Genomic DNA, 23,790 nt, shown 5'->3' on the forward strand with positions numbered 1-23,790 from the left:
GAGAGAGTGAGAGAGAGAGGAGGATGAGGGGGGTGAGAGAGAGAGGGTCAGAGAGAGGGGTTTTGGAGAGAGAGAGAGGGTTTGAGAGAGCGAGAGAGATTGGATGAGAGAGAGGAGGATGAAGGGCGTGAGAGAGAGGGGTTGAGAGAGCGAGAGAGAGCGGGTGAGGGAGAGAGAGGAGAATGAGTGGGGTGAGAGAAAGAGGGTGAGAGAGAGGGGTTGAGAGAGAGAGAGAGGCGGTTTGAGAGAGCGAGAGAGAGCGGGTGAGAGAGAGAGGAGGAGGAGGGGGTGAGAGGGAGAGGGTGCGAGAGAGGGGTTTTAGAGAGAGAGGGGTTTGAGAGAGTGAGAGAGAGCGGGTGAGAGAGAGAGAAGGATGAGGGGGGTGAGAGAGAGGGTGAGAGAGAGGGTTTTTAGAGAGAGAGGGTGTTTGAGAGAACGAGGGAGAGCGGGTAAGAGAGAGAGAGGAGGATGAGGGGGGTGGGAGAGAGAGGGTGAGAGAGAGTGATTGAGAGAGAGAGGGGGTTTGAGTGAGCGAGAGAGAGCGGGTGAGAGAGAGGAGGATGGGGGTTGAGAGAGGGTGAGAGAGAGGGGTTTTCGAGAGAGGGGGGCTTTGAGGGATCGAGAGCGCGGGTGAGAGAGAGAGAGAGAGGAGGATGAGCGGTGAGAGAGCGAGGATGAGAGAGAGGGGATGAGAGAGACATGGGGATTGAGAGAGCGAGAGAGCACGGGTGAGGGAGAGAGAGGAGGATGAGGGGGGTGAGAGCGAGTGTGTGAGAGAGCGAGAGGATGATGAGGGGGTGAGAGAGAGAAGTTGAGAGAGAGGGGTTTTAGTGAGAGAGGGGGTTTGATAGAGCGAGAGAGGGCGGGTGAGAGAGAAAGAGGAGGATGAGGGGGGTGAGAGAGAGAGTGTGAGAGAGGGGGGTTTTAGAGAGAGGGGGTTTGAGAGAGCGAGAGAGAGCGGGTGAGAGATAGAGGAGGATGAGGGAGAGAGGGTGAGAGAGAGGGGTTTTAGTGAGAGATGGGGTTTGAGAGAGCGAGAGAGCGCGGGTGAGAGAGAGAGAGGAGGATGAGGGGTGTCAGAGAGAGAAGGTGAGAGAGAGGGGTTTTAGTGAGAGAGGGGGTTTGATAGAGCGAGAGAGAGCGGGTGAGAGAGAATGAGGAGGATGAGGGGGTGAGAGAGAGTGTGAAAGAGAGGGGTTTTAGAGAGAGGGGGTTTGAGAGAGCGAGAGAGAGCGGGTGAGAGAGAGAGAGAGGAGGAGGGGGGTGAGAGAAAGATGGTGAGAGAGAGTGGTTGTGAGAGTGAGGGGGTTTGAGAGAGCGAGAGAGAGCGGGTGAGAGAGAGAGAGGAGGATGAGGGCGGTGAGAGAGAGAGGGTGAGAGAGGGGGGTTGAGAGAGAGGGGTTTGAGAGAGCGCGGGAGAGAGGGGATGAGAGAGAGGAGCTTTGTGAGAGAGAGAGCTGGTGAGAGAGAGAGAGGAGGATGAGGGGGTAAGAGAGAGAGGGTGAGAGACAGGGGTTTTAGAGAGAGGGGATTTGAGAGAGCGAGAGAGAGCAGGTGAGAGAGAGAGCAGGATGAGGGGTGAGAGAGAGGGTGAGGTAGAGGAGTTTTAGACAGAGAGGGGGTTTGAGAGAGCGAGAGAGCAGGTGAGAGAGAGAGAGGAGGATGAGGGGGTGAGAGAGTGAGGGTGAGAGAGAGGGGTTTTAGAGATAGAGGGGGTTTGAGAGAGCGGGTGAGAGAGAGGAGGATGAGGGGGTGAGAGAGAGAGGGTGAGAGAGAGAGGAGGATGAGGGGGTTGAGAGAGAGAGGTTGAGAGAGAGAGGGTTTAGAGAGAGAGGGTGTTTGAGAGAGCGGGAGAGAAAGGGTGAGAGAGAGAGGAAGATGAGGGGGGTGTGAGAGAGAGGATGAGAGAGGGGGTTTGAGAGAGAGGGGGTTTGAGAGAGCGAGGGAGAGCGGGTGAGAGAGAATGAGGAGGATGAGGGGGGTGAGAGAGAGAGGGTGAGAGCGAGGGGTTGAGAGAGAGGGGGTTTGAGAGTACGAGAGAGAGTGGGTGAGAGAGAGAGAGAGGAGGATGAGGGGGGTGAGAGAGTGAGAGAGGGTGAGAGAGAGGGGGGTTTTAGAGAGAGAGGGGGTTTGAGAGAGCGGGTGAGAGAGAGAGGAGGATGAGGGGGGTGAGAGAGACGGTGCGAGAGAAGAGTTGAGAGAGAGGGGGTTTTAGAGAACGAGAGAGAGCGGGTGAGAGAGGGGGGGAGGATGGGTGCGGTGAGAGAGAGAGAGAGTGTGAGAGAGGGGGGTTTTAGAGAGAGGGGGTTTGAGAGAGCGAGAGAGAGCGGGTGAGAGAGAGAGAGGAGGATGAGGGGGGTGAGAGAGGGGGTGTGAGAGAGAGGGGTTTTAGAGAGAGGGGGTTTGAGAGAGCGAGAGAGAGCGGGTGAGAGAGAGAGGAGGATGAGGGAGAGAGGGTTAGAGAGAGGGTTTTTAGTGAGAGAGGGGGTTTGAGAAAAGCGAGAGAGCGCGTGTGAGAGAGAGAGAGGAGGATGAGGGGGGTGAGAGAGAGAAGGTGAGAGAGGGGTTTTAGTGAGAGAGGGGGTTTGATAGAGCGAGAGAGAGCGGGGGAGAGAGAAAGAGGAGGATGAGGGGGGTGAGAGAGAGGGTGAGAGAGAGGGGTTTAGAGAGGGAGGAGGTTTGAGAGAGCCGAGAGAGAGCGGGTGAGAGAGAGAGAGGAGGATGAGGGGGGTGAGAGAGAGGGTGAGAGAGAGGGGTTTAGAGAGGGAGGAGGTTTGAGAGAGCCGAGAGAGAGCGGGTGAGAGAGAGAGAGGAGGATGAGGGCGGTGAGAGAGAAAGGGTGAGAGAGAGAGGAGGATGATGTGTGTGAGCGAGAGAGGGTGAGAGAGAGGGGTTTTAGAGAGAGGGGGTTTGAGAGAGCGGGTGAGAGAGAGGAGGATGAGGGGCGTGAGAGAGAGAGGGTGAGAGAGGGGGGTTGAGAGAGAGGGGTTTGAGAGAGCGAGAGAGCGCGGGTGAGAAAGAGAGAGGAGGATGAGGGGGGTGAGAGAGAGAGGGTGAGAGAGAAGGGTTGAGAGAGAGGAGCTTTGAGAGAGAGAGAGAGCTGGTGAGAGAGAGAGGGGAGGATGAGGGGGTGAGAGAGAGAGGGTGAGGGAGAGGGGTTTTAGAGAGAGAGGGCATTTGAGAGAGCGAGAGAGCAGGTGAGAGAGAGCGAGCAGGATGAGGGGTGAGAGAGAGGGTGAGGTAGAGGAGTTTTAGACAGAGAGGGGGTTTGAGAGAGCGAGAGAGAGCAGGTGAGAGAGAGAGGAGGATGAGGGGGTGAGAGAGTGAGGGTGAGAGAGAGGGGTTTTAGAGATAGAGGGGGTTTGAGAGAGCGGGTGAGAGAGAGGAGGATGAGGGGGTGAGAGAGAGAGGGTGAGAGAGAGAGGAGGATGAGGGGTTTGAGAGAGAGAGGTTGAGAGAGAGAGGGTTTAGAGAGAGAGGGTGTTTGAGAGAGCGGGAGAGAACGGGTGAGAGAGAGAGGAAGATGAGGGGGGTGTGAGAGAGAGGTTGAGAGAGGGGGTTTGAGAGAGGGGGTTTGAGAGAGCGAGGGATAGCGGGTGAGAGAGAATGAGGAGGATGAGGGGGGTGAGAGAGAGAGGGTGAGAGCGAGGGGTTGAGAGAGAGGGGGTTTGAGAGTACGAGAGAGAGTGGGTGTGAGAGAGAGAGAGGAGGATGAGGGTGGTGAGACAGTGAGAGAGGGTGAGAGAGAGGGGGGTTTTAGAGAGAGAGGGGGTTTGAGAGAGCGGGTGAGAGAGAGAGGAGGATGAGGGGGGTGAGAGAGAGGGTGCGAGAGAGGAGTTGAGAGAGAGGGGGTTTTAGAGAACGAGAGAGAGCGGGGGAGAGAGGGGGGGAGGATGGGTGCGGTGAGAGAGAGTGTGTGAGAGAGAGAGAGGAGGATGAGGGGGGTGAGAGAGAGAGGGTCAGAGAGAGGGGTTTTGGAGAGAGAGAGGGTTTGAGAGAGCGAGAGAGATTGGGTGAGAGAGAGAAGGATGAGGGGCGTGAGAGAGGGGTGAGAGAGAGGGGTTGACAGAGAGAGAGGGGGTTTGAGAGAGCGAGAGAGAGCGGGTGAGAGAGAGAGAGAGAGGAGGTTGAGGTGGGTGAGAGAGAGAGTGTGAGAGAGAAGGGTTTTAGAGAGGGGGGTTGAGAGAACGAGAGAGAGCGGGTGAGAGAGAGAGAGAGGAGGATGAGGGGGGTGAGAGCGAGTGTGTGAGAGAGCGAGAGGATGATGAAGGGGTGAGAGAGAAAAGGTGAGAGAGAGGGGTTTTAGTGAGAGAGGGGGTTTGATAGAGCGAGAGAGGGCGGGTGAGAGAGAAAGAGGAGGATGAGGGGGGTGAGAGAGAGAGTGTGAGAGAGAGAGGTTTTAGATAGAGGTGGTTTGAGATAGCGAGAGAGAGCGGGTGAGAGAGAGAGAGGAGGATGAGGGGGGTGAGAGAGGGGGTGTGAGAGAGAGGGGTTTTAGAGAGAGGGGGTTTGAGAGAGCGAGAGAGTGCGGGTGAGAGAGAGAGGAGGATGAGGGAGAGAGGGTGAGAGAGAGGGGTTTTAGTGAGAGAGGGGGTTTGAGAGAGCGAGAGAGCGCGGGTGAGAGACAGAGAGGAGGATGAGGGGGGTGAGAGAGAGAAGGTGAGAGAGAGGGGTTTTAGTGAGAGAGGGGGTTTGATAGAGCGAGAGAGAGCGGGTGAGAGAGAAAGAGGAGGATGAGGGGGTGAGAAAGAGAGTGTGAAAGAGAGGGGTTTTAGAGAGAGGGGGTATGAGAGAGCGAGAGAGAGCGGGTGAGAGAGAGAGGAGGATGAGGGGGGTGAGAGAGAGGGTGAGAGAGAGAGGGGTTTAGAGAGAGAGGAGGTTAGAGAGAGCCGAGAGAGAGCGGGTGAGAGAGAGAGAGGAGGAGGAGGGGGGTGAGAGAGAGATGGTGAGAGAGAGGGGTTGTGAGAGTGAGGGGGTTTGAGAGAGCGAGAGAGAGCGGGTGAGAGAGAGAGGAGGATGAGGGCGGTGAGAGAGAGAGGGTGAGAGAGAGAGGAGGATGATGTGTGTGAGCGAGCGAGGGTGAGAGAGAGGGGTTTTAGAGAGAGGGGGGCTTGAGAGAGCGGGTGAGAGATAGGAGGCTGAGGGGCGTGAGAGAGAGAGGGTGAGAGAGGGGGGTTGAGAGAGAGGGGTTTGAGAGAGCGAGAGAGCGCGGGTGAGAAAGAGAGAGGAGGATGAGGGCGGTCAGAGAGAGAGGATGAGAGAGAAGGGTTGAGAGAGAGGAGCTTTGAGAGAGAGAGAGAGCTGGTGAGAGAGAGAGAGAGGAGGATGAGGGGGTGAGAGAGAGAGGGTGAGAGAGAGGGGTTTTAGAGAGAGAGGACATTTGAGAGAGCGAGAGAGAGCAGGTGAGAGAAAGAGAGAGCAGGATGAGGGGGTGAGAGAGAGGGTGAGGTATAGGAGTTTTAGAGAGAGAGGGGGTTTGAGAGAGTGAGAGAGAGCGGGTGAGAGAGAGGAGGATGAGGAGGTGAGAGAGAGAGGGTGAGAGAGAGAGGAGGATGAGGGGTTTGAGAGAGAGATGTTGAGAGAGAGAGGGTTTAGAGAGAGAGGGTGTTTGAGAGAGCGGGAGAGAACGGGTGAGAGAGAGAGGAGGATGAGGGGGGTGTGAGAGAGAGGTTGAGAGAGGGGGTTTGAGAGAGAGGGGGTTTGAGAGAGCGAGAGAGAGCGGGTGAGAGAGAATGAGGAGAATGAGGGGGGTGAGAGAGAGAGGGTGAGAGCGAGGGGTTGAGAGAGAGGGGGTTTGAGAGTACGAGAGAGATTGGGTGAGAGAGAGAGAGTGGAGGATGAGGGTGGTGAGAGAGTGAGAGAGGGTGAGAGAGAGGATTTGAGAGAGAGAGAGGGGTTTGAGAGAGCGGGTGAGAGAGAGGAGGATGAGGGGAATGAGAGAGAGGGTGCGAGAGAGGGGTTGAGAGAGAGAGGGGGTTTGAGAGAACGAGAGAGAGCGGGTGAGAGAGGGGGAGGATGATGAGTGCGGTGAGAGAGAGAGTGTGAGAGAGAGAGAGGAGGATGAGGGGGGTGTGAGAGAGAGGGTCAGAGAGAGGGGTTTTGGAGAGAGAGAGGGTTTGAGAGAGCGAGAGAGATTGGGTGAGAGAGAGGAGGATGAGGGGCGTGAGAGAGAGGGGTGAGAGAGAGGGGTTGAGAGAGAGAGAGGGGGTTTGAGAGAGCGAGAGAGAGCGGGTGACAGAGAGAGAGGAGAATGAGGTGGGTGAGAGAAAGAGGGTGAGAGAGGGGTTGAGAGAGAGAGGCGGTTTGAGAGAGCGAGAGAGAGCGGGTGAGAGAGAGAGGAGGAGGAAGGGGGTGAGAGAGAGAGGGTGAGAGAGAGGGGTTTTAGAGAGAGAGTGGTTTTGAGAGAGCGAGAGAGCGCGGGTGAGAGAGAGTGACGACGATGAGGGGGGTGAGAGAGAGTGTGAGAAAAGGTGTTTGAGAGAGCAAGAGAGCGGGTGAGAGAAAGGGAGGAGAATGAGAGGGGTGAGAGAGAGGGTGAGAGAGAGGGGTTGAGAGAGAGAGGTGGTTTGAGAGAGCGAGAGAGAGCGGGTGAGAGTGAGAGAGGTGGAGGCGGTGGGTGAGAGAGAGGGGTTATCGAGAGAGACGGGGTTTGAGAGAGCGAGAGAGAGTGGATAAGAGAGAGAGAGAGGAGGATGAGAGGGGTGAGAGAGAGAGAGGGTGCGAGAGAGGGGTTTTAGAGAGAGAGGGGTTTGAGAGTGAGAGAGAGAGCGGGTGAGAGAGAGAGGAGGATGAGGGGGGTGAGAGAGAGGGTGAGAGAGAGAGGGGTTTAGAGAGAGAGGAGGTTTGAGAGAGCCGAGAGAGAGCGGGTGAGAGAGAGAGAGGAGGAGGGGGGTGAGAGAGAGATGGTGAGAGAGAGGGGTTGTGAGAGTGAGGGGGTTTGAGAGAGCGAGAGAGAGCGGGTGAGAGAGAGAGGAGGATGAGGGCGGTGAGAGAGAGAGGGTGAGAGAGAGAGGAGGATGATGTGTGTGAGCGAGCGAGGGTGAGAGAGAGGGGTTTTAGAGAGAGGGGGGCTTGAGAGAGCGGGTGAGAGATAGGAGGCTGAGGGGCGTGAGAGAGAGAGGGTGAGAGAGGGGGGTTGAGAGAGAGGGGTTTGAGAGAGCGAGAGAGCGCGGGTGAGAAAGAGAGAGGAGGATGAGGGCGGTCAGAGAGAGAGGATGAGAGAGAAGGGTTGAGAGAGAGGAGCTTTGAGAGAGAGAGAGAGCTGGTGAGAGAGAGAGAGAGGAGGATGAGGGGGTGAGAGAGAGAGGGTGAGAGAGAGGGGTTTTAGAGAGAGAGGACATTTGAGAGAGCGAGAGAGAGCAGGTGAGAGAAAGAGAGAGCAGGATGAGGGGGTGAGAGAGAGGGTGAGGTATAGGAGTTTTAGAGAGAGAGGGGGTTTGAGAGAGCGAGAGAGAGCGGGTGAGAGAGAGGAGGATGAGGAGGTGAGAGAGAGAGGGTGAGAGAGAGAGGAGGATGAGGGGTTTGAGAGAGAGATGTTGAGAGAGAGAGGGTTTAGAGAGAGAGGGTGTTTGAGAGAGCGGGAGAGAACGGGTGAGAGAGAGAGGAGGATGTGGGGGGTGTGAGAGAGAGGTTGAGAGAGGGGGTTTGAGAGAGAGGGGGTTTGAGAGAGCGAGAGAGAGCGGGTGAGAGAGAATGAGGAGAATGAGGGGGGTGAGAGAGAGAGGGTGAGAGCGAGGGGTTGAGAGAGGGGGGGTTTGAGAGTACGAGAGAGATTGGGTGAGAGAGAGAGAGTGGAGGATGAGGGTGGTGAGAGAGTGAGAGAGGGTGAGAGAGAGGGGGGTTTTAGAGAGAGAGGGGTTTGAGAGAGCGGGTGAGAGAGAGGAGGATGAGGGGAATGAGAGAGAGGGTGCGAGAGAGGGGTTGAGAGAGAGAGGGGGTTTGAGAGAACGAGAGAGAGCGGGTGAGAGAGGGGGAGGATGATAAGTGCGGTGAGAGAGAGAGTGTGAGAGAGAGAGAGGAGGATGAGGGGGGTGTGAGAGAGAGGGTCAGAGAGGGGTTTTGGAGAGAGAGAGGGTTTGAGAGAGCGAGAGAGATTGGGTGAGAGAGAGGAGGATGAGGGGCGTGAGAGAGAGGGGTGAGAGAGAGGGGTTGAGAGAGAGAGAGGGGGTTTGAGAGAGCGAGAGAGAGCGGGTGACAGAGAGAGAGGAGAATGAGGTGGGTGAGAGAAAGAGGGTGAGAGAGGGGTTGAGAGAGAGAGGCGGTTTGAGAGAGCGAGAGAGAGCGGGTGAGAGAGAGAGGAGGAGGAAGGGGGTGAGAGAGAGAGGGTGAGAGAGAGGGGTTTTAGAGAGAGAGTGGTTTTGAGAGAGCGAGAGAGCGTGGGTGAGAGAGAGTGACGACGATGAGGGGGGTGAGAGAGAGTGTGAGAAAAGGTGTTTGAGAGAGCAAGAGAGAGCGGGTGAGAGAAAGGGAGGAGAATGAGAGGGGTGAGAGAGAGGGTGAGAGAGAGGGGTTGAGAGAGAGAGGTGGTTTGAGAGAGCGAGAGAGAGCGGGTGAGAGTGAGAGAGGTGGAGGCGGTGGGTGAGAGAGAGGGGTTATAGAGAGAGACGGGGTTTGAGAGAGCGAGAGAGAGTGGATAAGAGAGAGAGAGAGGAGGATGAGAGGGGTGAGAGAGAGAGAGGGTGCGAGAGAGGGGTTTTAGAGAGAGAGGGGGTTTGAGAGTGAGAGAGAGAGCGGGTGAGAGAGAGAGGAGGATGAGGGGGGTGAGAGAAAGGGTGAGAGAGAGGGGTTTTAGAGAGAGAGGGTGTTTGAGAGAACGAGGGAGAGCGGGTAAGAGAGAGAGAGGAGGATGAGGGGGTGGGAGAGAGAGGGTGAGGGAGAGGCTTTGAGAGAGAGATGGTGTTTGAGATAGCGAGAGAGCACGGGTGAGGGAGAGAGAGGAGGATGAGGGGGTGAGAGAGCGAGGGTGAGAGAGAGGGGTTGAGAGAGAGATGGGGTTTGAGAAGCGAGAGATCGCGGGTGCGAGAGAGAGGAGGATGAGGGGGGTGTGAGAGAGAGGGTGAGAGAGAGGGGTTTTAGAGAGAGAGGGGTTTGAAATAGCGAGAGAGAGCGGGTGAGAGAGAGAGAGGAGGATGAGGGGGGTGTGAGAGAGACGAGTTGAGAGAGAGGGGTTTTAGATAGAGAGGGGGTTTGAGAGTGCGAGAGAGAGCGGGTGAGAGAGAGGAGGATGAGGGGCGTGAGAGACAGAGAGGGTGAGAGAGAGGAGTTTTAGAGAGAGGGGTTTTGAGAGATCGAGAGAGAGCGGGTGAGAGAGAGAGAGAGAGAGGAGAATGAGGTGGGTGAGAGAGAGAGTGTGAGAGAGAGGGGTTTTAGAGAGGGGGGGTTGAGAGAGCGAGAGAGAGCGGGTGAGAGAGGAGGAGGAGGTGGGTGAGAGAGAGGGGTTATAGAGAGAGACGGGGTTTGAGAGAGCGAGAGAGAGTGGATAAGAGAGAGAGAGGAGGATGAGGTGTGTGAGAGAGAGAGTGTGAGAGAGAGGGGTTTTAGAGAGGGGGTGTTGAGAGAGCGAGAGAGAGCGGGTGAGAGAGAGAGGAGGATGAGGGGGGTGAGAGCGAGTGTGTGAGAGAGCGAGAGGATGATGAGGGGGTGAGAGAGAAAAGGTGAGAGAGAGGGGTTTTAGTGAGAGAGGGGGTTTGATCGAGCGAGAGAGGGCGGGTGAGAGAGAAAGAGGAGGATGAGGGGGGTGAGAGAGAGAGTGTGAGAGAGAGGGGTTTCAGAGAGAGGGGGTTTGAGAGAGCGAGAGAGATTGGGTGAGAGAGAGGAGGATGAGGGGTGTGAGAGAGAGGGGTGAGAGAGAGGGGTTGAGAGAGAGAGAGGGGGTTTGAGAGAGCGAGAGAGAGCGGGTGAGAGAGAGAGAGAGGAGAATGAGGTGGGTGAGAGAAAGAGGGTGAGAGAGGGGTTGAGAGAGCGAGGCGGTTTGAGAGAGCGAGAGAGAGCGGGTGAGAGAGAGAGAGGAGGAGGAAGGGGGTGAGAGAGAGAGGGTGAGAGAGAGGGGTTTTAGAGAGAGAGTGGTTTTGAGAGAGCGAGTGAGCGCGGGTGAGAGAGAGTGACGACGATGAGGGGGGTGAGAGAGAGTGTGAGAAAAGGTGTTTGAGAGAGCAAGAGAGAGCGGGTGAGAGAAAGGGAGGAGAATGAGAGGGGTGAGAGAGAGGGTGAGAGAGATGGGTTGAGAGAGAGAGGTGGTTTGAGAGAGCGAGAGAGAGCGGGTGAGAGTGAGAGAGGAGGAGGAGGTGGGTGAGAGAGAGGGGTTATAGAGAGAGACGGGGTTTGAGAGAGCGAGAGAGAGTGGATAAGAGAGAGAGAGGAGGATGAGAGGGGTGAGAGAGAGAGGGTGCGAGAGAGGGGTTTTAGAGAGAGAGGGGTTTGAGAGAGCGAGAGAGAGCAGGTGAGAGAGAGAGAGGAGGATGAGGGGTGTGAGAGAGGGGGTGTGAGAGAGAGGAGTTTTAGAGAGAGGGGTTTTGAGAGATCGAGAGAGAGCGGGTGTGAGAGAGAGAGAGAGAGGAGGATGAGGTGGGTGAGAGAGAGAGTGTGAGAGAGAGGGGTTTCAGAGAGGGGGGGTTGAGAGAGCGAGAGAGAGCGGGTGAGAGAGAGAGGAGGATGAGGGGGGTGAGAGCGAGTCTGTGAGAGAGCGAGAGGATGATGAGGGGGTGAGAGACAAAAGGTGAGAGAGAGGGGTTTTAGTGAGAGAGGGGTTTGATAGAGCGAGAGAGGGCGGGTGAGAGAGAAAGAGGAGGATGAGGGGGGTGAGAGAGAAAGTGTGAGAGAGAGGGGTTTTAGAGAGAGGGGGTTTGAGAGAGCGAGAGAGAGCGGGTGAGAGAGGGAGGAGGATGAGGGAGAGAGGGTGAGAGAGAGGGGTTTTTGTGAGAGAGGGGGTTTGAGAGAGCGAGAGAGCGCGGGTGAGAGAGAGAGGAGGATGAGGGGGGTGAGAGAGAGAAGGTGAGAGAAAGGGGTTTTAGTGAGAGAGGGGGTTTGATAGTGCGAGAGAGAGCGGGTGAGAGAGAAAGAGGAGGATGAGGGGGTGAGAGAGAGAGTGTGAAAGAGAGGGGTTTTAGAGAGAGGGGGGTTGAGATAGCGAGGGAGAGCGGGTGAGAGAGAGAGAGGAGGATGAGGGCAGTGAGAGAGAGAGGATGAGAGAGAGACAGGAGGATGATGTGTGTGAGCGAGAGAGGGTGAGAGAGAGGTGTTTTAGAAAGAGAGGGGCTTGAGAGAGCGGGTGAGAGAGAGGAGGATGAGGGGCGTGAGAGAGAGAGGGTGAGAGAGGGGGGTTCAGAGAGAGTGGTTTGAGAGAGCGAAAGAGCGCGGGTGAGAAAGAGAGAGGAGGATGAGGGGGGTGAGAGATAGAGGGTGAGAGAGAGGGGTTGAGAGAGAGGACCTTTGAGAGAGAGAGAGAGCTGGTGAGAGAGAGAGGAGGATGAGGGGGTGAGAGAGAGAGGAGTTTTAGAGAGAGAGGGGATTTGAGAGAGTGAGAGAACAGTTGAGAGACAGAGAGAGGAGGATGAGGGGTTGAGAGAGAGGGTGAGGTAGAGGTTTTTTAGAGAGAGAGGGGGTTTGAGAGAGCGAGAGAGCAGGTGAGAGTGAGAGGAGGATGAGGGGCTGAGAGAGAGAGCGTGAGAGAGAGGGGTTTTAGAGAGAGAGGGGGTTTGAGAGAGCGAGAGAGAGCGGGTGAGAGAGAGGAGGATGAGGGGGTGAGAGAGAGAGGAGTTTTAGAGAGAGAGGGGATTTGAGAGAGTGAGAGAGCAGTTGAGAGACAGAGAGACAGGAGGATGATTGGTTGAGAGAGAGGGTGAGGTAGAGGTTTTTTAGAGAGAGAGGGGGTTTGAGAGAGCGAGAGAGAGCAGGTGAGAGAGAGAGGAGCATGAGGGGGTGAGAGAGAGAGGGGTTTTAGAGAGAGAGGGGGTTTGAGAGAGCGAGAGAGAGCGGGTGAGAGAGAGGAGGATGAGGGGGTGAGAGAGAGAGGAGTTTTAGAGAGAGAGGGGATTTGAGAGAGTGAGAGAGCAGTTGAGAGACAGAGAGAGGAGGATGAGGGGTTGAGAGAGAGGGTGAGGTAGAGGTTTTTTAGAGAGAGAGGGGGTTTGAGAGAGCGAGAGAGAGCAGGTGAGAGAGAGAGGAGGATGAGGGGGTGAGAGAGAGAGGGTGAGAGAGAGGGGTTTTAGAGAGAGGGGCTTTGAGAGAGCGAGAGAGAGCGGGTGAGAGAGAGGAGGATGAGGGGGTGAGAGAGAGAGGGTGAGAGAGAGAGGAGGATGAGGGGGGTGTGAGAGAGAGTTTGAGAGAGGGGGTTTGAGAGAGAGGGGGTTTGAGAGAGCGGGTGAGAGAGAGAGGAGGATGAGGGGGATGAGATAGAGAGGGTGCGAGAGAGGGGTTTTGGAGAGAGAGAGGGTTTGAGAGAGCGAGAGAGATTGGATGAGAGAGAGGAGGATGAGGGGCGTGAGAGAGAGGGGTGAGAGAGAGGGGTTGAGAGAGAGAGGGGGTTTGAGAGAGCGAGAGAGAGCGGGTGAGAGAGAGAGAGGAGAATGAGGGGGGTGAGAGAAAGAGGGTGAGAGAGAGGGGTTGAGAGAGAGAGAGGCGGTTTGAGAGAGCGAGAGAGAGCGGGTGAGAGAGCGAGAGGAGGAGGAGGGGGGTGAGAGAGAGAGGGTGAGAGAGAGGGGTTTTAGAGAGAGAGTGGTTTTGAGAGAGCGAGAGAGCGCGGGTGAGAGAGAGAGACGAGGATGAGGGGGATGAGAGAGTGTGTGAGAAAAGGTGCTTGAGAGAGCAAGGGAGAGCGGATGAGAGAAAGGGAGGAGAATGAGATGGGTGAGAGAGGGTGAGAGAGGGGGGTTGAGAGAGAGAGGGGGTTTGAGAGAGCGAGAGAGAGCGGGTGAGAGTGAGAGTGGAGGAGGAGGTGGGTGAGAGAGAGGGGTTATACTGAGAGACGGGGTTTGCGAGAGCGAGAGAGAGTGGATGAGAGAGAGAGAGGAGGATGAGAGGGGTGAGAGAGAGAGAGGGTGCGAGAGAGGGGTTTTAGAGAGAGAGGGGGTGCGAGAGAGGGGTTGAGAGAGAGAGGGGGTTTGAGTGAGCGAGAGAGCGGGTGAGAGAGTGGGAGGAGGATGAGTGCGGTGAGAGAGAGAGGGTGAGAGAGAGAGGGTGAGAGAGGGGTGTTGAGAGAGAGGAGTTTGAGAGAGCGAGAGAGCGCGGGTGATAAAGAGAGAGGAGGATGAGGGGGGTGAGAGAGAGAGGATGAGAGAGAAGGGTTGAGAGAGAGGAGCTTTGAGAGAGAGAGAGAGCTGGTGAGAGAGAGAGAGAGAGGAGGATGAGGGGGTGAGAGAGAGAGAGGGTGAGAGAGAGGGGTTTTAGAGAGAGAGGACATTTGAGAGAGCGACAGAGAGCAGGTGAGAGAAAGAGAGAGCAGGATGAGGGGGTGAGAGAGAGGGTGAGGTAGAGGAGTTTTAGAGAGAGGGGGTTTGAGAGAGCGAGAGAGCAGGTGAGAGAGAGAGGAGGATGAGGGGGTGAGAGAGAGAGGGTGAGAGAGAGAGGAGGATGAGGGGTTTGAGAGAGAGAGGTTGAGAGAGAGACGGTTTAGAGAGAGAGGGTGTTTGAGAGAGCGGGAGAGAACGGGTGAGAGAGAGAGGAGGATGTGGGGGGTGTGAGAGAGAGGTTGAGAGAGGGGGTTTGAGAGAGAGGGGGTTTGAGAGAGCGAGAGAGAGCGGGTGAGAGAGAATGAGGAGAATGAGAGGCGTGAGAGAGAGAGGGTGAGAGCGAGGGGTTGAGAGAGAGGGGGTTTGAGAGTACGAGAGAGATTGGGTGAGAGAGAGAGAGTGGAGGATGAGGGTGGTGAGAGAGTGAGAGAGGGTGAGAGAGAGGGGGGTTTTAGAGAGAGAGGGGGTTTGAGAGAGCGGGTGAGAGAGAGGAGGATGAGGGGAATGAGAGAGAGGGTGCGAGAGAGGGGTTGAGAGAGAGAGGGGGCTTGAGAGAACGAGAGAGAGCGGGTGAGAGAGGGGGTGGATGATGAGTGCGGTGAGAGAGAGAGTGTGAGAGAGAGAGAGGAGGATGAGGGGGTGTGAGAGAGAGGGTCAGAGAGAGGGGTTTTGGAGAGAGAGAGGGTTTGAGAGAGCGAGAGAGATTGGGTGAGAGAGAGGAGGATGAGGGGCGTGAGAGAGAGGGGTGAGAGAGAGGGGTTGAGAGAGAGAGAGGGGGTTTGAGAGAGCGAGAGAGAGCGGGTGAGAGAGAGAGAGGAGAATGAGGTGGGTGAGAGAAAGAGGGTGAGAGAGAGGGGTTGAGAGAGAGAGGCGGTTTGAGAGAGCGAGAGAGAGCGGGTGAGAGAGAGAGAGAGAGGAGGATGAGAGGGGTGTGAGAGAGAGGGTGAGAAAGAGGGGTTTTAGAGAGAGAGGGGTTTGAAATAGCGAGAGAGAGCGGGTGAGAGAGAGAGAGGAGGATGAGGGGGGTGTGAGAGAGACGAGTTGAGAGAGAGGGGTTTTAGATAGAGAGGGGGTTTGAGAGTGCGAGAGAGAGCGGGTGAGAGAGAGGAGGATGAGGGGCGTGAGAGACAGAGAGGGTGAGAGAGAGGAGTTTTAGAGAGAGGGGTTTTGATAGAGAGAGAGGGCGGGTGAGAGAGAAAGAGGAGGATGAGGGGGGTGAGAGAGAGAGTGTGAGAGAGAGGGGTTTTAGAGAGAGGGGGTTTGAGAGAGCGAGAGAGAGCAGGTGAGAGAGAGAGAGGAGGATGAGGGGGGTGAGAGAGAGAAGGTGAGAGAAAGGGGTTTTAGTGAGAGAGGGGGTTTGATAGTGCGAGAGAGAGCGGGTGAGAGAGAAAGAGGAGGATGAGGGGGTGAGAGAGAGAGTGTGAAAGTGAGGGGTTTTAGAGAGAGGGGGGTTGAGAGAGCGAGAGAGAGCGGGTGAGAGAGAGAGAGGAGGATGAGGGATGTGAGAGAGAGAGGGTGAGAGAGAGACAGGAGGATGATGTGTGTGAGCGAGAGAGGGTGAGAGAGAGGAGTTTTAGAAAGAGAGGGGCTTGAGAGAGCGGGTGAGAGAGAGGAGGATGAGGGGCGTGAGAGAGAGAGGGTGAGAGAGGGGGTTTGAGAGAGAGTGGTTTGAGAGAGCGAAAGAGCGCGGGTGAGAAAGAGAGAGGAGGATGAGGGGGGTGAGAGAGAGAGAGGGTGAGAGAGAGGGGTTGAGAGAGAGGAGCTTTGAGAGAGAGAAAGCTGGTGAGAGAGAGAGAGGAGGATGAGGAGGTGAGAGAGAGAGGAGTTTTAGAGAGAGGGGGGATTTGAGAGAATGAGAGAGCAGTTGAGAGACAGAGAGAGGAGGATGAGGGGTTGAGAGAGAGAGGGTGAGAGAGAGGGGTTTTAGAGAGAGAGGGGGTTTGAGAGAGCGAGAGAGAGCGGGTGAGAGAGAGGAGGATGAGGGGGTGAGAGAGAGAGGGTGAGAGAGAGAGGAGGATGAGGGGGTTGAGAGAGGGGGGTTGAGAGAGAGGGGGTTTGAGAGAGCGAGAGAGATCGGGTGAGGGAGAATGAGGAGGATGAGGGGGGTGAGAGAGAGAGGGTGAGAGCGAGGGGTTGAGAGAGAGGGGGTTTGAGAGTACGAGAGAGAGTGGGTGAGAGAGAGAGAGAGGAGGATGAGGGTGGTGAGAGAGTGAGAGAGGGTGAGAGAGAGGGGGGTTTTAGAGAGAGAGGGGTTTGAGAGAGCGGGTGAGAGAGAGAGAGAGGAGGATGAGGGTGGTGAGAGAGTGAGAGAGGGTGAGAGAGAGGGGGGTTTTGGAGAGAGAGAGGCTTTGAGAGAGCGAGAGAGATTGGATGATAGAGAGGAGGATGAGGGGCGTGAGAGAGAGGGGTGAGAGAGAGGGGTTGAGAGAGAGAGAGGCGGTTTGAGAGAGCGAGAGAGAGCGGGTGAGAGAGCGAGAGGAGGAGGAGGGGGGTGAGAGAGAGAGGGTGAGAGAGAGGGGTTTTAGAGAGAGAGTGGTTTTGAGAGAGCGAGAGAGCGCGGGTGAGAGAGAGAGACGAGGATGAGGGGGATGAGAGAGAGTGTGAGAAAAGGTGCTTGAGAGAGCAAGAGAGAGCGGGTGAGAGAAAGGGAGGAGAATGAGAGGGGTGAAAGAGGCTGAGAGAGAGGGGTTGAGAGAGAGAGGGGGTTTGAGAGAGCGAGAGAGAGCGGGTGAGAGTGAGAGAGGAGGAGGAGGTGGGTGAGAGAGAGGGGTTATACAGAGAGACGGGGTTTGCGAGAGCGAGAGAGAGTGGATGAGAGAGAGAGAGGAGGACGAGAGGGGTGAGAGAGAGAGAGGGTGCGAGAGAGGGGTTTTAGAGAGAGAGGGGGTGCGAGAGAGGGGTTGAGAGAGAGAGGGGGTTTGAGAGAACGAGAGAGAGCGGGTGAGAGAGGGGGAGGAGGATGAGTGCGGTGAGAGAGAGAGAGTGTGAGAGAGAGAGAGGAGGATGAGGGGGTGAGAGAGAGAGGGTCAGAGAGAGGGTGTTTAAGAGAACGAGGGAGAGCGGGTAAGAGAGAGAGGGGAATGAGGGGGGTGGGAGAGAGAGGGTGAGGGAGAGGCTTTGAGAGAGAGAGGGGGTTTGAGAGAGCGAGAGAGAGCGGGTGAGAGAGAGGAGGATGGGGGGGTGAGAGAGAGAGGGTGAGAGAGCGCGGTTTTTGAGAGAGGGGGGTTTGAGGGATCGAGAGAGCGGGTGAGAGAGAGAGAGGAGGATGAGGGGGTGAGAGAGCGAGGATGAGAGAGAGGGATTGAGAGAGAGATGGGGTTTGAGAGAGCGAGAGAGAGCGGGTGAGAGAGAGGAGGATAAGGGGGTGAGAGAGAGAGGGTGAGAGAGAGGGGTTGAGAGTGAGATGGGGTTTGAGAGAGCGAGAGAGAGCGGGTGAGAGAGAGGAGGATAAGGGGGTGAGAGAGAGAGGGTGAGAGAGAGGGGTTTAGAGAGAGAGGGTGTTTGAGAGAGCGGGAGAGAACGGGTGAGAGAGAGAGGAGAATGAGGGGGGTGTGAGAGAGAGTTTGAGAGAGAGGGTTTGAGAGAGGGGGTTTGAGAGAGCGAGAGAGCGGGTGAGAGAGAATGAGGAGGATGAGGGGGGTGAGAGAGAGAGTGTGAGATCGAGGGGTTGAGAGAGAGGGGGTTTGAGAGTACGAGAGAGAGTCGGTGAGAGAGAGAGAGAGGAGGATGAGGGTCGTGAGAGAGTGAGAGACAGTGAGATAGAGGGGGGTTTTAGAGAGAGAGGGTGAGAGAGAGAGGAGGATGAGGGGGATGAGAGAGAGAGGGTCCGAGAGAGGGGTTGAGAGAGAGAGGGGGATTGAGAGAACGAGAGAGAACGGGTGAGAGAGGGGGAGGAGGATGAGTGCGGTGAGAGAGAGAGTGTGAGAGAGAGAGAGGAGGATGAGGGGGGTGAGAGAGAGACGGTCAGAGAGAGGGGTTTTGGAGAGAGAGAGAGGGTTTGAGAGAGCGAGAGAGATTGGATGAGAGAGAGGAGGATGAGGGGCGTGAGAGAGAGGGGTGAGAGAGAGGGGTTGAGAGAGAGAGAGGGGGTTTGAGAGAGCGAGAGAGAGCGGGTGAGAGAGAGAGAGGAGGAGGAGGGGTGTGAGAGAGAAAGGGTGAGAGAGAGGGGTTGAGAGAGAGAGGGGGTTTGAGAGAGCGAGAGAGAGCGGGTGAGAGAGAGGAGGATGGGGGGGTGAGAGAGAGAGGGTGAGAGAGAGGGGTTTTCGAGAGAGGGGGGCTTTGAGGGATTGAGAGAGCGGATGAGAGAGAGAGAGCGAGGAGGAAGAGGAGGTGAGAGAGCGAGGGTGAGAGAGAGGTGTTGAGAGAGAGATGGGGTTTGAGAGAGCGAGAGAGCACGGGAGAGGGAGAGAGATGAGGATGAGGGGGGTGAGAGAGCGAGGGTGAGAGAGAGGGGTTGAGAGAGAGATGGGGTTTGAGAGAGCGAGAGATCGCGGGTGCGAGAGAGAGAGGAGGATGAGGGGGGTGAGAGAGAGAGGGTGAGAGAGAGGGGTTTTAGAGAGAGAGGGGTTTGAGATAGCGAGAGAGAGCGGGTGAGAGAGAGGAGGATGAGGGGGGTGAGAGACAGAGAGGGTGAGAGAGAGGAGTTTTAGAGAGAGGGGTTTTAGAGAGAGGGGGTTTGAGAGAGCGAGAGAGAGCGGGTGAGAGAGAGAGAGGAGGATGAGGGGGGTGAGAGAGAGAAGGTGAGAGAGAGGGGTTTTAGTGAGAGAGGGGGTTTGATAGAGCGAGAGAGAGCGGGTGAGAGAGAAAGAGGAGGATGAGGGGGTGAGAGAGAGAGAGTGTGAAAGATAGGGGTTTTAGAGAGAGGGGGTTAGAGAGAGCGAGAGAGAGCGGGTGAGAGAGAGAGGAGGATGAGGTGGGTGAGAGGGAGGGTGAGAGAGAGGGGTTTAGAGAGAGAGGAGGTTTGAGAGAGCGGGTGAGAGAGAGAGAGGAGGAGGGGTGTGAGAGAGAGATGGTGAGAGAGAGGGGTTGTGAGAGTGAGGGGGTTTGATAGAGCGAGAGAGAGCGGGTGAGAGAGAGAGAGGCGGATGAGGGCGGTGAGAGAGAGAGGGTGTGAGAGAGAGAGGAGGATGATATGTGTGAGCGAGAGAGGGTGAGAGAGAGGGGTTTTAGAGAGAGAGAGGGGGCTTGAGAGTGCGGGTGAGAGAGAGGAGGATGAGGGGCGTGAGAGAGAGAGGGGGGTTGAGAGAGAGGGGTTTGAGAGAGCGAGAGAGCGCGGGTGAGAAAGAGAGAGGAGGATGAGGGGGATGAGAGCGAGTGTGTGAGAGAGCGAGAGGATGATGACGGGGTGAGAGAGAGAAGGTGAGAGAGAGGGGTTTTAGTGAGAGAGGGGGTTTGATAGAGCGAGAGAGGGCGGGTGAGAGAGAAAGAGGAGGATGAGGGCGGTGAGAGAGAGAGTGTGAGAGAGAGGGGTTTTAGAGAGAGAGGAGGTTTGAGAGAGCGGGTGAGAGAGAGAGAGAGGAGGAGGGGTGTGAGAGAGAGATGGTGAGAGAGAGGGGTTGTGAGAGTGAGGGGGTTTGAGAGAGCGAGAGAGAGCGGGTGAGAGAGAGAGAGGCGGATGAGGGCGGTGAGAGAGAGAGGGTGTGAGAGAGAGAGGAGGATGATATGTGTGAGTGAGAGAGGGTGAGAGAGAGGGGTTTTAGAGAGAGAGGGGGCTTGAGAGTGCGGGTGAGAGAGAGGAGGATGAGGGGCGTGAGAGAGAGAGGGGGGTTGAGAGAGAGGGGTTTGAGAGAGCGAGAGAGCGCGGGTGAGAAAGAGAGAGGAGGATGAGGGGGATGAGAGCGAGTGTGTGAGAGAGCGAGAGGATGATGACGGGGTGAGAGAGAGAAGGTGAGAGAGAGGGGTTTTAGTGAGAGAGGGGGTTTGATAGAGCGAGAGAGGGCGGGTGAGAGAGAAAGAGGAGGATGAGGGCGGTGAGAGAGAGAGTGTGAGAGAGAGGGGTTTTAGAGAGAGGGTGTTTGAGAGAACGAGAGAGAGCGGGTGAGAGAGAGAGGAGGATGAGGGGGGTGAGAGAGAGAAGGTGAGAGAGAGGGGTTTTAGAGAGAGGGGGTTAGAGAGAGCGAGAGAGAGCGGGTGAGAGAGAGGAGGATGAGGGGGGTGAGAGAGAGAGTGTGAAAGAGAGGGGTTTTAGAGGGAGGGGGTTTGAGAGAGCGAAAGAGAGCGGGTGAGAGAGAGAGGAGGATGAGGGGGTGAGACAGTGTGTGAGAGAGCGAGAGGATGATGAGGGGGGTGAGAGTGAGGGTGAGAGAGAGGGGTTTAGAGAGAGAGGAGATTTGAGAGAGCGAGAGAGAGCGGGTGAGAGAGAGAGAGGAGGATGAGGGGGTGAGAGAGAGAGGGTCAGAGAGAGGGTTTTAGAGAGAGAGGGGGTTTGAGCGAGAGTGGGTGAGAGAGAGGAGGATGAGAGGAGTGAGAGAGAGAGAGGGTGAGAGAGGGGTTGAGAGAGAGGGGGGTTTTAAGAGAGCGGGTGAGAGAGAGGGAGGAGGATGAGGGGGTGAAAGAGAGAGAGGGTGACAGAGAGGGGTTGAGAGAGATAGGGGGTTTGAGAGAGCGAGACAGAGTGGGTGAGAGAGAGAGGAGGAGGGGGGTGAGAGAGAGAGGGTGAGAGAGAGGGGTTGCGAGAGAGAGGGGGTTTGAGAGAGAGCGGGTGAGAGAGAGGAGGATGAGAGGAGTGAGAGAGAGAGAGGGTGAGAGAGGGGTTGAGAGAGAGGGGGGGTTTAAGACAGCGGGTGAGAGAGAGGGAGGAGGATGAGGGGGGTGAAAGAGAGAGAGGGTGACAGAGAGGGTTTGAGAGAGATAGGGGGTTTGAGAGAGCGAGACAGAGTGGGTGAGAGAGAGAGGAGGAGGGGGTGAGAGAGAGAGGGTGAGAGAGAGGGGTTGCGAGAGAGAGGGGCTTTGAGAGAGCGGGTGAGAGACAGGAGGATGAGGGGGGTGAGAGAGAGGGTGAGAGAGAGGGGTTTTAGAGAGAGAGGGGGTTTGTGAGAGAGCGGGTGAGAGAGAGGAGGATGAGGGGCGTGAGAGAGAGAGGGTGAGAGCGAGGGGTTGAGAGAGAGGGGGTTTGAGAGTACGAGAGAGTGGGTGAGAGAGAGAGAGGAGGATGAGGGGGGTGAGAGAGAGAGAGGGTGAGAGAGAGGGGTTGAGAGAGAGGGGGTTTGAGAGAGCGAGAGAGCGGGTGAGAGAGAGTGAGGAGGATGGGGGGTGAGAGAGAGAGGTTGAGAGCGATGGGTTGAGAGAGAGGGGGTTTGAGAGTATGAGAGAGTGGGTGAGAGAGAGAGAGGAGGATGAGAGGGGTGAGAGAGAGAGAGGGTGCGAGAGAGGGGTTTTAGAGAGAGGGGGGGTGCGAGAGAGGGGTTGAGAGAGAGAGGGGGTTTGAGAGAACGAGAGAGAGCGGGTGAGAGAGGGGGAGGAGGATGAGTGCAGTGAGAGAGAGAGAGTGTGAGAGAGAGAGAGGAGGATGAGGGGGTGAGAGAGAGAGAGTGAGAGAGATGGGTTGAGAGAGAGAGAGGCGGATTGAGAGAGCGATAGAGAGCGGGTGAGAGAGAGAGGAGGATGAGGGGGGTGAGAGAGAGGGTGAGAGAGAGGGGTTTTAGAGAGAGAGGGTGTTTGAGAGAACGAGGGAGAGCGGGTAAGAGAGAGAGAGGAGGATGAGGGGGGTGGGAGAGAGAGGGTGAGGGAGAGGCTTTGAGAGAGAGAGGGGATTTGAGAGAGCGAGAGAGAGCGGGTGAGAGAGAGGAGGATGGGGGGGTGAGAGAGAGAGGGTGAGAGAGCGCGGTTTTCGAGAGAGGGGGGTTTGAGGGATCGAGAGAGCGGGTGAGAGAGAGAGAGGAGGATGAGGGGGTGAGAGAGCGAGGATGAGAGAGAGGGGTTGAGAGAGAGATGGGGTTTGAGAGAGCGAGAGAGAGCGGGTGAGAGAGAGGAGGATAAGGGGGTGAGAGAGAGAGGGTGAGAGAGAGGGGTTGAGAGTGAGATGGGGTTTGAGAGAGCGAGAGAGAGCGGGTGAGAGAGAGGAGGATAAGGGGGTGAGAGAGAGAGGGTGAGAGAGAGAGGAGGATGAGGGGGTTGAGAGAGAGAGTTTGAGAGAGAGAGGGTTTAGAGAGAGAGGGTGTTTGAGAGAGCGGGAGAGAACGGGTGAGAGAGAGAGGAGAATGAGGGGGTGTGTGAGAGAGTTTGAGAGAGAGGGTTTGAGAGAGAGGGGGTTTGAGAGAGCGAGAGAGCGGGTGAGAGAGAATGAGGAGGATGAGGGGGGTGAGAGAGAGAGTGTGAGATCGAGGGGTTGAGAGAGAAGGGTTTTGAGAGTACGAGAGAGAGTCGGTGAGAGAGAGAGAGAGGAGGATGAGGGTCGTGAGAGAGTGAGACAGTGAGATAGAGGGGTGTTTTAGAGAGAGAGGGGGCTTGAGAGAGCGGGTGAGAGAGAGAGGAGGATGAGGGGGATGAGAGAGAGAGGGTGCGAGAGAGGGGTTGAGAGAGAGAGGGGGATTGAGAGAACGAGAGAGAACGGGTGGGAGAGGGGGAGGAGGATGAGTGCGGTGAGAGAGAGAGTGTGAGAGAGAGAGAGGAGGATGAGGGGGGTGAGAGAGAGACGGTCAGAGAGAGGGGTTTTGGAGAGAGAGAGAGGGTTTGAGAGAGCGAGAGAGATTGGATGAGAGAGAGGAGGATGAGGGGCGTGAGAGAGAGGGGTGAGAGAGAGGGGTTGAGAGAGAGAGAGGGGGTTTGAGAGAGCGAGAGAGAGCGGGTGAGAGAGAGAGAGGAGAATGAGGGGGGTGAGAGAAAGAGGGTGAGAGAGAGGGATTGAGAGAGAGAGAGGCGGTTTGAGAGGGCGAGAGAGAGCGGGTGAGAGAGAGAGAGGAGGAGGAGGGGTGTGAGAGAGAAAGGGTGAGAGAGAGGGGTTGAGAGAGAGAGGGGGTTTGAGAGAGCGAGAGAGAGCGGGTGAGAGAGAGGAGGATGGGGGGGTGAGAGAGAGAGGGTGAGAGAGAGGGGTTTTCGAGAGAGGGGGGCTTTGAGGGATTGAGAGAGCGGATGAGAGAGAGAGAGCGAGGAGGAAGAGGAGGTGAGAGAGCGAGGGTGAGAGAGAGGTGTTGAGAGAGAGATGGGGTTTTTGAGAGCGAGAGAGCACGGGAGAGGGAGAGAGATGAGGATGAGGGGGGTGAGAGAGCGAGGGTGAGAGAGAGGGGTTTTAGAGAGAGAGGGGTTTGAGATAGCGAGAGAGAGCGGGTGAGAGAGAGGAGGATGAGGGGGGTGAGAGACAGAGAGGGTGAGAGAGAGAGGAGTTTTAGAGAGAGGGGTTTTGAGAGATCGAGAGAGAGCGGGTGAGAGAGAGAGGAGGATGAGGTGGGTGAGAGAGAGAGTGTGAGAGAGAGGTGTTTTAGAGGGGGGGTTGAGAGAGCGAGAGAGAGCGGGTGAGAGAGCGAGAGAGGAGGATGAGGGGGTGAGAGCGAGTGTGTGAGAGAGCGAGAGGATGATGAGGGGGTGAGAGAGAGAAGGTGAGACAGAGGAGTTTTAGTGAGAGAGGGGGTTTGATAGAGAGAGAGGGCGGGTGAGAGAGAAAGAGGAGGATGAGGGGGTGAGAGAGAGAGTGTGAGAGAGAGGGGTTTTAGAGAGAGGGGGTTTGAGAGAGCGAGAGAGAGCAGGTGAGAGAGAGAGAGGAAGATGAGGGGTGTGAGAGAGGGGGTGTGAGAGAGAGGGGTTTTAGAGAGAGGGGGTTTGAGAGAGCGAGAGAGAGCGGGTGAGAGAGAGAGAGGAGGATGAGGGGGGTGAGAGAGAGAAGGTGAGAGAGAGGGGTTTTAGTGAGAGAGGGGGTTTGATAGAGCGAGAGAGCGCGGGTGAGAGAGAAAGAGGAGGATGAGGGGGTGAGAGAGAGAGAGTGTGAAAGATAGGGGTTTTAGAGAGAGGGGGTTAGAGAGAGCGAGAGACAGCGGGTGAGAGAGAGAGGAGGATGAGGTGGGTGAGAGGGAGGGTGAGAGAGAGGGGTTTAGAGAGAGAGGAGGTTTGAGAGAGCGGGTGAGAGAGAGAGAGGAGGAGGGGTGTGAGAGAGAGATGGTGAGAGAGAGGGGTTGTGAGAGTGAGGGGGTTTGAGAGAGCGAGAGAGAGCGGGTGAGAGAGAGAGAGGCGGATGAGGGCGGTGAGAGAGAGAGGGTGTGAGAGAGAGAGGAGGATGATATGTGTGAGCGAGAGAGGGTGAAAGAGAGGGGTTTTAGAGAGAGAAGGGGCTTGAGAGTGCGGGTGAGAGAGAGGAGGATGAGGGGCGTGAGAGAGAGAGGGGGGTTGAGAGAGAGGGGTTTGAGAGAGCGAGAGA

General features: G+C 56.6%; 1 long non-coding RNA gene across 1 annotated transcript in view; it reads right to left on the reverse strand.

Annotated features, from left to right (window-relative positions):
• LOC148142092 (uncharacterized) overlaps positions 1-23,790 on the reverse strand; it is a 152,466-nt gene that overhangs the window by 85,314 nt on the left and 43,362 nt on the right. The gene's annotated exons all lie outside the window — the stretch shown is intronic.

Source organism: Chiloscyllium plagiosum, unplaced genomic scaffold (genome assembly GCF_037043375.1).
Source record: "Chiloscyllium plagiosum isolate Xiang-an unplaced genomic scaffold, Cpla_swu_hap1 HiC_scaffold_31, whole genome shotgun sequence".
NCBI lineage: Eukaryota > Metazoa > Chordata > Chondrichthyes > Orectolobiformes > Hemiscylliidae > Chiloscyllium > Chiloscyllium plagiosum.